We start from the raw sequence: 12,464 nt of genomic DNA, 5'->3' as shown, positions 1-12,464 counted from the left end.
CTTCCATGAAGTTTTGTTCATATAAAGATGACTTCATAAGAGAACGTCCATTCTTAGAAAATGCTCTTTGCAAAAGCCAGTACTTGTAGAAGAGACTGTCGTTTCTCTGCCACTTTCCCCTTAGACTTTACCATTTTAGTGCCTACTGGGCCAGTTGCCAGCCTCTGCGTGTTTTTGCTGGAGGACTTTCTCTGACCAGCAGAGTCCTCTCGGCTTACCCATGGGACAGACTGGAAATGCCAGGGAATCAACATCCCTTACCTCTAGCAGTCCTCAGTCAATGACTGATGAGAATTGATTTATAAATATCACTTCCCTTGCCCCTGGACTCTCAGAAATCCCCAGTGGGATTGCACTCCAGTTACCCAAGTAATGACTTGTTTGCTAATACTCCCTTTATTGACCACCTTCCTCTCTCCGTCTCAGTTTTTCATCCCCTACCAGTGTTTTCTGGGATCTCTACATACAAAAACGACCTGCACTTAAATCCCGTTTCAGCATCTAACTATGGGGGAACCCAAGCTAGGGTAATATTCTTATACAGTAAGTTAGACAGTCATTTTTCCTTCCCTTCAATTATTTCCTGCAAGGGAATCATTTAGCCTTCTGATATTCACCGTGGAGCTAATGCTGATGTGCCCCTGGTGGAAGTCAGTGCCCATCTTTGTGGGAAACATTTGTAGGGGAATGGCTGCCAGTATAACAAGCTTTGGCATGAAAGGAGAAAATACTCTGGATTTCTTTCGGTTCAGACATGGGAAGCAAGTCACAAAGCAGATCTCCCCAAATCCACAGTTAAATGTTCAGAGCAAGTGAGCCACTTTGTGAAGCCACATTAGTCTTCGTTTCCGTTGACCCAGGGAGGACTTAAAGAGTTTTAACGTGATTTCTGGAATGTGCTTAATTTTCAGAGAGAGCAGCTTAGCCCATGGGAGACTCCATTAATATAATTTTGCAATAGAAAAGTTTCCTATTGCCTAATCTCATTAGCTGTGTTTTATGTACAGTAAATGGGTAAAAGCTGAGTTTGTAATTCGGTAAATTGAATGTATAATTTTTGAGGACTTAGAATGTGGAATAAAGAAGAATTTACTTAATATGTAAAAAGAGGCTGGGCACAGTGGCTCACGCCTGTAATCCCAGTACGTTGGGAGGCCAGGGTGGGCAGATCACCCGAGGTCAGGAGTTTGAGACCAGCCTGGCCAACGTGGCAAAACTCTGTCTCTACTAAACATACAAAAATTAGCCGGGTGTGGTGACTTGCGCCTGTAGTCCCAGCTATTCGGGAGGCTGAGGCAGGAGAATCGCTTGAACCCAGGAGGCAGAAGTTGCGGTGAGTCGAGATTGCACCACTGCACTCCAGCCTGGTGACAGAGCGAGACTTTGTCTCAAAACAAAAACAAAAACACCAAATTCCTAATAAGACCTTGGATGGGGCTTTGAGCCACCAGTTAGTGGCCATCCTTACCTACATTAATACTTTTTCTTCATTTCCTTCCATTCATTCACTCATTCATTTGGTCATTCATTCAACAAATACAAATTGAGCACATATGATATGTCAGGCACTATTCTAGGTGTGGGGATACAGTGGCAGACAAAGGAGAGTAAGTCCCAGCTTTCATAAACCTTACAGTGAAATGTGAATATAGACAATAAACAAATATGTGTAATAAATACATCAGGTGGCTTTGAGTGCTATGAACAAAAATAAATTGGGGTAAGAAGCCAGCTGTTATTTTGGAGCAGGTGGTCAGGGAAACTTTCCCTGAAGGAATGAGGAAACAAAATATCCAGGGGGTATCCACCTTCTAGGTGGAGGCTTCAGCAAAAGCAGAGGCAGGAGGAACAGCAAGGAAGCCAGGGCAGCTGGCAACGGGAGATGGGCCATCAGGGTGAACCAGGCAATATAGGACTCTTGGGCAATGGTGAGGCTTTTTGAATTTATTTTCAATGCAATGGGACATGATTGAAGGGTGGCGAGGAGGGGAAGTGGGTGATAAGAATTACATTGTAAGACTCACCGTGGCTGTGAGTGACAAGAAGACTGTAAGGGGTAAGAGTTGAAACAGGACAGTTAGGAGGCGATGACATGGTCTGGATGAGAAGCAGTGGTGGCTTGGACCATGCTGGGAGTGGTTGAAGTGGTGAGGTGGGATCAGATTCAAGATGCATTTTTAAGGCAGAGTCAGTAGGATTTGGTGATAGGTTACATGAGGAATGTGTGTGTGTGTCTGTGAGAGAGAAAACTCAAGATGAATCCCAAGTTTTGAGTCCATTTGGGTGAGTGGGGTCCTATTTACTGCGATGGGGAACAAGGTAAACTTTTTTTGGAGGAAAATCAGAGAGCCGCAATAGGCCAGTAGCCGCAATAGACAAAGACCTGGAATTCAAGGGAGAGGCTGGAACTGGAGAATCATATTTGGGAGCCATCTGCTGTACAGATGATATTGCAGGGACTGTAGAAAGAGAAGGAGGAAAGGCCGAGGACTGGCCCTGTACCATACCCACCCTTGGAGGGAGGAGAAATGGTTTGGGAGCCCCAAAGAGGGGCAAGGGGGCTACTACCCCTCCTTCATCAACTGGGCAGCTTCATATTGAAAAATTACCTAAATAGCAAATAAAATCAAAGTCTCAGTTGTGACTCTGGGGTAGAGTGGGAATATCAGTGACTGGGTCTGTTTTCCAGCAGTCCACGCTGCACCTACATAAACCTTCAGCACTGAGTGCTACGAGGATGGGGATATTTGAGAGGGTTCTCCTTCCTCTCCTCTTCCCTCTCCCCTGCCTGCTGACCTTCCTTTCTTCTATCCTTTCCTGAGTTGCCCATTCCTCCTCTTTCACCTTCCACTCCACTTCTTCTCTCCACCAACTGGCGTAGTTGGGGCTGAATTTCACGTGGTTCTAGGCTAGGAGGACTGGGCTATTAAGTTACGGAAACCCTCATTTCCAGGTGCAGACAAAGGCTCCCCCTGAGCCTTGGGTCAGAGGTAAGGTTGTTTTCTTCAAATACTCATCCCACACATTTAACCAATTTGAAATTCATCAAGGCTTGCAAAATGTCAGAATGCAAATTCTCCTGAAAGGGGAGTTTATTTGTTCTTCGCAATTCAGTGTGCATTACTTTAATCAGATAATCAGCCAATTTCCCTCCTAACAGTTGGTTGAGTTCAGGCTGCACTATATTCTTTCTATTAAAAAAAAAAATCTTACTACGATTATATCAGAAATCTTCAAGCTTTATCACGTGTAAAACTCACTTAGGAAATTCACTGAAATGCAGATTCCTAGGTTCTAGTCCCAGATATTCCAACTTGGTAGGTCCGGATGATTCTGATGCAGGTGGCTGGCTGGTGAACCACGCTGGGAAATACCGAGACAGGGGATTGGACAGAACTTGGGGGCAGGGGAGCGGTCAGAGGGCATATCTGAGGAGGACATGCTTGGCAAGCTGCCAAAACGAAGGCCTTTGAACTAAACAGAGAACGAGGTGGAAGCGAGTCTCCGGGTGTCCCTGAGGAAGGAAAGAGGAAGGGGGAAGAGAGCCCAGAATAGAAGGGAATGGAAGCAGATGCCTTCTCCGTTATGTTGTTAGTACCTGAATTCACCCTACAACTCCAGGCTTCTGGCGTGTACCGAGGACTTCGGCACTTCCCACGCATCAGGCACGGTATAGGTATTAAGCACTTTCCAGCTCATTGAATTCTTACCACCTCTTATTATCTCTGGGGATTATAGAGGCTGTAAAGTTTTACGAGGCAGGGCTAGACCTGGAAGCCTTGTCTGTGGGATTCCAAATCCACACGTTCCAAAACCACCGTGTTGCACTGCTGAATCTGCACCATCATCAGGGTATGGGGGCTCAAAGGAACTGTGCTCAGGAGTGAATTTCAATGGCTCAGAGGCCCACGCTGTTCTCGGGGATGGGCTGCTTTGGTGCCCCCTGGTGGCTGCTAACCTGGTGTGCGGCGTCAAGGCGAGAAGAAGCAATGAACTCAGTCCTAGCTCCCCAGCAGGGAAATAATGGAAGATTCTTAAAATATCACAATTCCCACCTGATCAGACAAGAAAACCCTTTTCTCCCATTATCTGAGCAATTTCAGGAAACTCCCTTTAGTGTTACGTCTCTCAGCTTCTGCCTCAGTGACACGTTACATACTAATTTCTAAATTACAAGCCACTGCCTTGTAACCTGATCGCAACTGCACACACCTCACCTTCCCTCCAACCATACAGGCTCAGAGAACCGGCTTCATTTTCATTAAATAGTAAGGAAAAGCTCCCCGGGGTTCTGTACTCTACTAGGCCTGCTTTTATTTTTAACAGCCTGTCTGCCAATGCACTAGTGGGCTAAAAATAGACTTACTTATAATACAATTCATCATGCACTCAGCTGCCAGGAGGAAGCTTAATTTAAGCTTCATCCAAGATGAAATACCTTTAAGAAACACATTATTTCATGTAACTATTCATATCAATTTTTAAGAGTCCTCCAATATGAACTCTTTGAAACATACTTTGGAAATGAGAGAACGTTAGAATGCTGTGAAAAGAGATCTCGGCAAAACTACCTTGCCATAGTCTTGGCCAAGGTTAGAAAATGCTTTGGGAGCTCTTTTCCTTAACTCCAAACTCCTTTAGTTTCTCTTTGCTTTTTCTCTTAATTCTAGCTCTTTGTTTCAACTTGATCTGAATAAATTGGATCATCATAGAATTGCCAGATTTAGCAAATAAAAATACAGAATGCCTAAATTTCAGATAAACATTGACAGTTTTTTAGCATGAGTATGTCTCAAACATTGCGTGGTTTGCTCAGGACTTTTCTGGTTTTAGCACTGAAAAGTTCTACGTGCGGGAATGCCTTCAGTCCCCGGCAAATGAGGCAGCCAGTCACCTTAACTACAATACAAATCATACCTCGCCCCCATCTTTGGGATTTATTTCCCACTGAGAAGTCTTGTGGGAGAGAAACTTTTAAAAATAACAGCTTTATTGAGACATAATTCACATATCATAAAATACGTCTTAAAAGTATACAATTCGGTGATTTTAGTATATCTATAGAGTTGTACAACTATCACCACTATCTAATTTTAGAATATTTTCATCACCATGAAAACCCCATACCTACTCTCAGTCACTCACCATTCTCCACTCCCCTCAGGCCCTGGATACCACTAAGCTACTTTCTGTCTGTATGGATGTTTCTATTCTGGACATTTTCATATAAATGAAATGTGGTACAGGCCAGGTGCGGTGGCTCACACCTGTAATCCCAACACTTTGGGAGGCTGAGGTGGGCAGATCACCTGAGGTCAGGAGTTTGAGACTAGCGTGGCCAACATGATGAAACCTTGTCTCTACTAAAAATACAAAAATTAGCTGGGTGTGGTGGCGTGTGCCTGTAATCTCAGCTACTTGGGAGGCTGAGGCAGGAGAATCACTGGAACCCAGGAGGTGGAGGCTGCAGTGAGCCAAGATTATGCCACTGCACTCCAGTCTGGGTGACAGAGCAAGACTCCATCTCTAAATAAAAAAATAAATGAAATGTGGTGCTTAGTGGTTGGATTCTTTCAGTTAGCATAATGTTTTCAAGGTTCATCCATATTGTAGCATGTGTCAGTACTTCATCCCTTTTTATTGCCAAATAGTATTCCACTGTATGGATATATAGGCACACCTTGGAGATATTGAGGGTTTGGTTCCAGACCACTGCAATAAAGTGAATATAACAATAAAGAGAGAAGTTTTGGTTTCCCAGTGCAAAAGCTATGTTTATAGCATCCTGTAGACTGGTAAGTGTGCCATAGCATTACGTCTAAAAATATACTTACTTAATTTAAAAATAAATTAACGAACAAATTTTTGCTGGTGAACATGGAGGTGTCCTGCCTCCATGTTCATGGCTGCTGACTGATGAGGGCGGTGGCTGCTGAAGACTGAGGTGCCTGTGGAATTTCTAAAATAAGACCACAAGGAAGTTTCCTTTCATGGAAGATTTTTCTGTAGCATGTAATACTGTTTGATAGCATTTTAGGCATAGTATGACTTCTTTCAAAATGGAAGTGCATCTTCTCAAACCCTGCTGCTGTTTTATCTACTAAGTTTATGTAAAATTTGAAATACTTTGTTGTCACTTCAACGATGTTCACAGCAACTTCAGCAGGAGTAGATTTCATCTCAAGAAATCACTTTCTTTGTTCATTCGTAAGAAGCAACTCCTCATGTATTCAAATTTTACCATGAGATGGCAGCAATTCAGTCCCATCTTCAGGCTGCACTTCTAATTCTAGTTCTCTTGCTATTTCCACCACATCTGCATTACTTCCTCCAAGGAAGTCTTGAAATCAAGTCAAGACTCAAAGTCATCCATGAAGGTTGGAGTCAACTTCTTCCAAACTCTTGTTAATGTTGATATTTTTATAACTTCTATTAACTTTTAATTTTTATTAACTTCTATGAATCACAAAATTTCTTAATGGCATCTAGATTGAAGAATACTTTCCAGAAGGTTTTCAATTCACATTCCTGAGATCCATTAGGGGAAACACTATGGCAGCAATAGCCTTACTAAAAGTATTTTTCTTTTTTTTGAGACAGAGTCTCACTATGTTGCCCAGGCTGGAGAGCAGTGGCGCGATCTCGGCTCACTGCAAGATCCGCCTCCTGGGTTCACGCCATTCTCCTGCCTCAGCTTCCTGAGTAGCTGGGACAACAGGCACCTGCCACCATGCCCGGCTAATTTTTTGTATTTTTAGTAGAGACGGGGTTTCACTGTGTTAGCCAGGATGGTCTCGATCTCCTGACCTTGTGAATCACCTGCCTCGGACTTCCAAAGTGCTGGGATTACGGGCGTGAGCCACCACGCCCAGCCACGAAAAGTATTTCTTAAATAATAAGACTTGAAAGTAGAAATTACTCCTTGATCTATGGGCTGCAGAATGGACATTGGATTAGCAGTCATGAAAACAACATTATTATTATTTTTTTATATACCTCCATTACAGCTCTTGGGTGACCAGCTGCATTGTCAATTAACGGTAATATTTTGAAAGAAAACTTTTTTTGAAAGGAACCCCCCCTTTTTTTCTCAGCAGTAGGCCTCAACAGTGGGCTTAAAATATTAAGTAAACACCGCTGTAAACAGATGTGCTGTCACCCAGGCTTTGTTGTTCCATTTCTAGAGCTCAGGCAGAGTAGATTTAGAATAATTTGTAAGGACCCTAGGATTTTCAGAATGATAAATGAGCACTGGCTTCAACTTAGTCCCCAGCTGTATTAGCCCCGGTATTAGTCCGTTTGTGTTGCTATAAAGGAGTCACTGAGGCTGGGTAATTTATACTGAAAGAGGTTATTTGGCTCATGGTTCTGCAGGCTGTACAAGCATGGCAGCAGCATCTCCTCCTGATGAGGCCCCAGGAGGCTTCCAATCTTGGTGGAAGGCAAAGGGGGAACCAGTGTATCACATGGTGAGAGAGAGGGAGGGAGGAAGTGCCACACTCCTTTAAACAACCAGATCTCCTGTGAACTTAGAGCAAGAACTCACTCATTGTCATGAGGAGGGCACCAGGCCATTCATGAGAGACTCACCCCCATGACTCAAACACCTCCCACTAAGGCCTCACCTCTAACACTGGGAATCATATTTCAACATGAGATTTAGAGGGGACAGATATCCAAACCATATCAGCCCCTAAAAAGCCTGTCTTTTGATGCCTTTTTTTTTTTTTTTTTTTTTTTTTTTTAAAGAGCCAGAGGTCTCACTATGTTGCCCAGGCTGGCCTCCAATTCCTGGGCTAAAGCCATCCTCCTGACTCAGCCACCTGAGTAGCTTGGGTTACTGTCACTATCACACCTGGCTCTGTGAAGCTTCAAAGCCAGGGACTGACTTCTCTCTAGCTATGAAAGTCCTACATGGCATTTTCTTCCAATATCAGGCTGTTCTGTCTGCACTGAAAATCTGTTATTTAGTGTAGCCATCTAGCTTCATCAATATTAGCTAGATCTTCTGGATAACTTGCCATGGTTTCTTCATCAGCATTTGCTGCTTCATTTTGCAATTTTTTGTTTTCTTTTAGAGACAGAGTCTTGCTCTGTCACATACAGTTGACTGCGGCCTCGATCTCCTGGGCTTAAGTAATCCTCCTACTTCAGCCTGCTGAGTAGCTAGGACTACAAGTGTGTGCCACCATACCCAACTAATTTTTTAAAATTTTATTTTGTGGAGATGGGATCTTGCCATATTGCCTAGGCTGGTCTCGAACTCCTAGCCTCAAGTGATCCTCCTGCCTTAGACTCTCAAAGCACTGGGATTACAGGCATGAGATATTACCCCCAGCCCACCTTAATTTTTTTTTTTTTTTTTTTGAGACAGAGTCTTGCTCTGTTGCCCAGGCTAAAGTGCAGTGGTGCAATCTCGACTCACTGCAACCCTTGCCTCCCAGGCTCAAGCAATCCTCCCACCTCAGCCTCCTGAGGAGCTGGTACTACAGGTGTGTGCCACCGTGCCCAGCTAACTTTTGCATATTTTGTAGATATGGGGGTCTCACTATGTTGCCCAGGCTGGTCTCGAATTCCTGGATTCCAGGGATCTGCCCACCTCAGCCTCCCAAAGTGCTGGGATTACAGGTGTGAGCCACCATGGCCAGCCCCCACCTTGCACTTTTATGTCACAGAGATGGCTTCCTTCCTTAAACTTCATGAACCGACTCTGCTTGCTTCAAACTTTTCTTCTACAACTTCCTCACCTCTCCCAGCCTTCGTAGAATGGAAGAGAGTTAGGGCTTTGCTCTGGACTAGGCTTTGGCTTAAGGAATTGCTATAGTTAGTTTGATCTATCTAGACAACTAGAAGCTTTTCTATATCAGAAAAAGTTTTAGTTGTCTAGGTAGATCACACCATAACCTATAACAATCCCTTAAAGGCTGTTTCACTTTCTTATCATTTGTTCATTCACCAGAGTTGCACTTTTAATTTCCTTCAAGAAATTTTCCTTTGCATTCAAAACTTGGCTGTTTGGTGCAAGGGGCCTAGCTTTCATCCTGTCTCAGCTTTCGGCATGCCTTCACTAAACTTAGTCATTTCCAGCGTTTTTTTTTTTTTTTTTTTTTTTTTTTTAATTATACTGTAAGTTCTAGGGTACATGTGCACAATGTGCAGGTTTGTTACCTTTTGATTTCAAGTGAAAGAGGTGTGACTCTTCCTCTCACTTAAACACAGTTTAGTACTTAAGTAGGATTATTCATTGGCTTAATTTCAAAATTGCTGTATCTCATGGAATAGGGAGGCCTGAGGAGAGGGAGATGGGGGAATGGCTGGTTAGTGGAGCAGGCAGAACACACAGTTATTAACTTTGCCATCTTATATGGGTGCAGTTTGTAGTGCCCCAAAACAATGACATTGGTAACATCAAAGACCACTGATCACAGATCACCAGAAAAGATATAACAGTAATGAAAATATTTGACATATTATGAGAATAACAGAAATATGACACGGAGACACAAGTAGGCACCTGTTAGAAAAATGATGCTGATAGACTTGCACAATGCTGGGTTGCCACAAACCTTCAATTTGTTTAAAAAAAAAAAAAAAAGCAATATCTGCAAAGCACGATAAAGTGAAGTGCAGTAAATATGAGGTGTGCCTGTACCACGTTTTGTTTATTCATCATCTGATAGATATTTTGTTGTTCCCATCTTTGGGCTTTTATGAAAAATGGTTCTATAGGCCGGCGCGGTGGCTCACACTTGTAATCCTAGCACTTTTGGAGGCCGAAGCGAGTGAATTGCCTGAGCTCAGGAGTTCAAGACCAGCCTGAGCAATGCAGTGAAACCCTGTCTCTACTAAAACACAAAAAATTAGCCAGGTGTGGTGGCGTGCGCCTGTAGTCCCAGCTACTTTGGAGGCTGGGGCAGGAGAATTGCTTGAACCCAGGAGGCAGAGGTTGCAGTGAGCCGAGATTGCACCACTGCACTCCAGCCCGGGTGACAGAGCAAGACTCTGTCTCAAAAAAAAAAAAAAAAAAAAAAAAAATGCTGCTATAAACATTCCCATACAAGTTTTTGTGTGGACATATTTTCACTTCTCTTAGATATATACATACCCAGCATGGAATTGCTGGGTCATATGGTAACTTTAACTTTTTTTAAAGGAACTTCCAAACTGTTTTTAAAAGTATTTGCAGCACTTTACATTCCCACCAGCAATATACGAGAGTTTCAATTTCTCTGTATCCTCACGAACACTTTGATCACAGCCATCCTAGTGGATAGGAAGTAATATCTCATTGTGATTTTGATTTGTATTACCCTACTGACTGCTGATGCTGAGTATCTTTTCATGTACTTTTTGGACATCTGTATATCTTTTTTATATCATTTGGAGAGATGTCTATTTAAATTTTTTGTCCAGCTTTTAATTGGGTCATTTGTCCTTTTATTGTTGAGTTTTAAAAGCTCTTTATATACTTTGGATACAAGTCCCTTATCAAGTATATAATTTGCAAATATTGTCTCCCATTTGGTGGGTTGTCTAAGAAACCACTTTTAACCCTATAATCCTCGTGATTTGGCCCTGGAGTTCTTCATTCTGATAATCTCTATTCAGTATTGAATTTATGCTGTGTGCCAGGCACTGGGGCTCCAGGGAAAAAGAGGGTGTGCCAGGAGGAGCTGATAGTCTGGTGTGTGAGAGAGAGAAGTGTGCAAATGATTTTAATGGGAGTGAGGAGGGAAAAATTTGGCAAACGTACAGTGTGCCTTCATCTCTAGCACTTGGTGCAATGTGGGACACACAGTGGTGATCAATCAACATTTGAAAATAAGATGGAATCAGTACTTGACTAAACTGGGAATCCTCCTATCTCTTTATTGTGGGTGTGCAGTTTTTGTTTTTATTTGTTTATCATATAATTTAAAGACTTCTAAAGAGGCTTGTTAAGGTCTGAAAAATCTCCTCTATCTGCTAGTAGCAATTAAAACTTCTACTGCCATTAAACATTTCTAAGACTTCGAAGGTCCTGGTTGGATGGAGCTGGATCATCTGGGATTATCTGGGAGGAATATAACACACTATCATCAGTCAGGTAACATTTTACTATGAATAATTCACCCAGATGGGCCTAATAACCTGCCTGGAGTCAAGACTAATAAGTATTGAAGGACTCAGGCCAGGTATAGCCAGCTTAGCAGGGAGTACAGAGCTGGTTTGGATCTGGTGGGATGGAGAGAGGGTGGTTGGAGGGTCTGAGGATTTGGTGGTGGGTGCAGGGAGACATTGACAAGGTAGTCAAAGAAAGGAACATGGAAGAGCATCAAAGACAAATTTGGACCTCAGTGTCATGCATGGGGCTTACCTCATCTATAAATGGGGAATGAGCATTTCACCTTATGAAACAAAGAGGGGAATTATGTGAAGTTATTTTCTGCAAGAACCACCATATAGGGCTGCAGTGGCTCATACCTGAAATATCAACATTTCTGGGAGACTGAGGTAAGAGGATTGCTTGAGACCAGGAGTTCAAGACCAGCCTGGGCAACATAATGAGACCCCATCTCTCTCTTAAAAAACAACAACAACGGCCGGCCGCGGTGGCTCAAGCCTGTAATCCCAGCACTTTGGGAGGCCGAGACGGGCGGATCACGAGGTCAGGAGATCGAAACCATCCTGGCTAACACGGTGAAACCCCGTCTCTATTAAGAAATACAAAAAACTAGCCGGGCGAGGTGGCGGGCGCCTGTAGTCCCAGCTACTTGGGAGGCTGAGGCCGGAGAATGGCGTGAACCCGGGAGGCGGAGCTTGCAGTGAGCTGAGATCCGGCCACTGCACTCCAGCCTGGGCAACAGAGCGAGACTCCGTCTCAAAAAAAAAAAAAAAAAAAAAAAACCAACAACAACAACAACAACAAAAAACATTCCGGGAGTGTACACCTGTAGTCCTAACTACTCAGGAGGCTGAGGCAGGAGGGTCACTTGAGCCTGAGAGATTTAGGGGGCAGTGACCTAGGATCTCACCACTGCCTCCAGCCTGGGTGGCAGACTGAGCCCCTTAGAAAAAAGAACCAAACTATCAAACTGCTGAGTTTTAATGTGATTAGGAGCAATGAATGAGCCTGAATTAGTAGGTATAATTTTGACTCTGAAGGCCTCTTGAAACCCAACTGACTAAGCATAAGAAAGAATTACCTCTGTGTCAGCTGGGCGCGGTGGCTCACGCCTGTAATCCCAGCACTTTGGGAGGCTGAGACGGGCAGATCACCTGAGGTCAGGGGTTCAAGACCAGCCTGGCCAACATGGTGAAACCCCATCTCTAAAAACACAAAATACAAAAAATACAAAAAAATACAAAAAATTAGCTGGGAGTGGTGATGCATGTCTGTAATCCCAGCTACTTAGGAGGCCGAGACAGGCGAATCTCTTGAACCCTGGAGACGGAGGTTGCAGTGAGCCAAGATTGCACCCTGC

The 12,464-nt window shown here is 43.5% G+C and overlaps 1 protein-coding gene across 4 annotated transcripts in view; it reads right to left on the bottom strand.

The window, feature by feature from the left end:
• Positions 1 to 12,464, bottom strand: part of LHFPL3 (LHFPL tetraspan subfamily member 3) — a 572,025-nt gene that overhangs the window by 26,942 nt on the left and 532,619 nt on the right. The window lies entirely within an intron of this gene.

The sequence above is a fragment of the Macaca fascicularis genome, chromosome 3 (genome assembly GCF_037993035.2).
Source record: "Macaca fascicularis isolate 582-1 chromosome 3, T2T-MFA8v1.1".
Lineage (NCBI taxonomy): Eukaryota > Metazoa > Chordata > Mammalia > Primates > Cercopithecidae > Macaca > Macaca fascicularis.
Note: the sequence above shows the minus strand (reverse complement) of the source record. Positions and strands in the feature narration are given on the sequence as shown.